This window comes from Herpailurus yagouaroundi, unplaced genomic scaffold (assembly GCF_014898765.1).
Source record: "Herpailurus yagouaroundi ecotype Mexico unplaced genomic scaffold, PumYag 162, whole genome shotgun sequence".
NCBI classification, from domain to species: domain Eukaryota; kingdom Metazoa; phylum Chordata; class Mammalia; order Carnivora; family Felidae; genus Herpailurus; species Herpailurus yagouaroundi.
In genome coordinates, this window is record NW_024412403.1 from 46,927,341 (window position 1) to 46,930,388 (window position 3,048).

General features: G+C 42.1%; 1 pseudogene; it reads left to right on the forward strand.

Annotated features, from left to right (window-relative positions):
- The first annotated feature begins 231 nt into the window (after positions 1–231).
- On the forward strand, positions 232–1,176 carry LOC121035792 (olfactory receptor 5H2-like; annotated as a pseudogene).
- Positions 1,177–3,048: the final 1,872 nt, after the last annotated feature.

The window sequence follows — 3,048 nt, forward strand, 5'->3', positions numbered from 1 at the left end:
AAATTTAGCACATATGTATAATGTCTTCCATTTTCCAAAATCTGTTTATTGCTGCATTTTAATATTTAAATAATGGTACTATTTTCCTTAGCTCCAAAACAGATTCCACTAAATATGTAATAAAATTAAGAGGTGATTCTGATGTGCACAACTGTATCTCAAATCTCCTCTCCATATTTTCACATATAAATTCTTATTGACATTCAAAAAACTTACTACATTTCATTTCAGGCAACACCCACTCAGGACATGGGAAAGGAAAATGCAACATTGCTGACAGAGTTAATTCTCAGGACTCATATATGAACCACGGTGGCAAATCCCCCTATTCCTGGTGTTCTTGGTTATCTATCTTCTCACCATTATGGGGAACCTTGGTCTGATTGCCCGCATATGGAATGAACCTCAGCTTCACATCCCCATGTACTTTTTCCTTGGAAGTTTGGCATTTGTGGATGTTTGGGTATCATCCACAGTGACCCCCAAGATGCTGGTCAACTTCTTTGCCAAGAGCAAAATGATATCTCTTCCTGAATGCATGATACAGTTTTTTTCCTTGGCAATCAGTATAACCACGGAATGTTTTCTGCTGGCAACAATGGCTTATGATCGCTATGTGGCCATATGCAAACCATTACTTTACCCAGTGATTATGTCCAATACACTATGCATCCAGCTGTTAGTTTTGTCATTTTCAGGTGGCCTTCTTCATGCCATAATTCACAATGTTTTGTTATTCAGATTAACCTTCTGTGATTCCATCATAGTACATCACTTTTACTGTGACATTATGCCATTGTTTAAGATTTCTTGTACTGACCCTTCTATTAATTTTCTGATGGTATTCATTTTTGCTGGGTCAATACAGATGTTCACCATTCTGATAGTTCTTGTCTCCTATACACTAGTTCTCTTTTCAATCTTAAAAAAGAAGTCACTACAAGGCATAAGAAAAGCCTTCTCCACCTGTGGATCCATCTCTTAACTGTCTCTTTGTACCATGGCTCTCTTATCTTAATGTATGTGCACCCTGTATCTGCACAATCAGATGATCAGGGTATGATGGACTCTGTATTTTATACTATCATATTTCCTTTCTTAAATCCAATTATCTATAGCTTGAGAAATAAGAAAGTCACAGATTCACTGAGAAAAATGTTAAAGAGAAATACTTAGAAGTCATAATAATATCTACTCTCCTTTCATTAAAATGACACAAAATTACAGATTAGATGTTATTAAGTGTTGATTAGCTATCAAAGTCTTTTGTAGGTATAATTGCATTAGCATTTCAATGACTAAGGTAGGCATACAATTTGCTTTCTTAAATACGTATGTCTATTATTCAAAAATAGAATTCTAACCAAGTGTTCATGTCATACTAAAGAGGAAAACAAATTATTTTACACGTTTTTATATTTTCAATGTGGCTTCATAAATTCATTAAGCCCTGTAACAGTTTAACACCTCTGAAAGGAATTTGAATATCATATCTTTGACAGCCATTACAGTCATGCAGCCTGAAGACTCACATCACATTTACTCCACAGTAGAGTCACAGTTGCATATGAGTGAAGCCCAAAACGTATGAGTCATCCAATTTCAGGACACCCGTGCCCTTCCTCCCTCACCAGTGATTCTGTACACAGTCTACTGATACCACTGAGGTTCTCACGCTAAAACTACTCATATCTGTCATTTGTTACAGTCTTGTTTCTTTTCTTACATCCTGTTGATATTCTCTTACTTCAAAAACATTGCTGTCAGAGTATTCTTTATACACAGAAGTCTGATTAAATAATATCCTTCTTCAATAACTTCTAATGGATTGCCATTGCTACCAGATTATGTGTACATATGGCGGGCATGACTAGAACTTTCTATACACAGATGGACAGAGGGGAAGATGGTAGTGTAAGAGGATGCTGGGCCACCTTGTTCTGCTGATCACTTAGATTCCACCCACGTCTGCCTAAATAACCCAGAAAACTGCCAGAAGACTAGTAGAACGGACTCTCCAGAGCCAAGCGTAGACAAGAGGCCCATGGAAGAGGGTAGGAAGGGCGGAGAGGAGGTGCACACTACACGGACTGGTGGGAGGGAACCAGGGTGGTGGAGGGGCAGCCCGCTTGGTAAGGCAGAGCCCCCATATCTGGCTTGCAAAAGCAGAGGGGCCAGACTGTGTGAGTTCTGACAGCCAGCAGGACTTAATATCTGGAATATTAAAAGTCAACAGCTCTGCTCTCAGAGAGACGGGAGGGTGAGAGGACACCAGGAGGGAGAGTTGCTGAGCCCCAGAAGACAGAGCTCAGCTCAGCAGGGAAACAAAGGCCCTGGAAAGTACTATTCTCCCCCAGCCAAAATTCTAAAGGGAACCAGTTCTCCATCACCAAACTTGCTTGCACCGCAAAAGGCCCAGTGTTGTGCTTCTGTGGATCCATCCCTCTGATGGGCCTGCCTCCCTCCTGGTGCTGCAGGGCCCCTCCCCCAGGGGACCACCCACTGCAAAGCGAGCTAAGCCTGCCCTTCCTGCCCCTGTGCAACTTGAGGATCCACCCCGGTTAATAATACACCCTTGGCAAGAGCCCATCGAAGCAGCACCACAAGCCTGGCAGTGTGCAAGTAGCCCAGACAAGGGCCACACCACTTCAGAGTGAGTCCTGCCCCTGGAAGAGGGGAAGATAAGGTACACACCAGTCTGACTGTGGCCCCAGCAGTGGGCTGGGGACACACATTGGGTCTGACTGCAACCGCACCCACCAACACAAGTTGCTCCGGACAGCACGGGGGACGTGCCCTGCAGTTTGGAGCCACTGAAGGGACTACCCAAAATGATGAAACGGAAGAACTCACCTCAAAAAAAACTCCAGGAAGTAGCAACAGCTAACGAATTGATCAAAAACGATTTAAGCAATATAACAGAACAAGAATTTAGAATAATAGTCATAAAATTAATCCATGGGCTTGAAAAAAGCATAGAGGACAGCAGAGAATCTATTCCTACAGAGATCAAGAGACTAAGAAACAGTCATGAGGAGCTAAAAAATG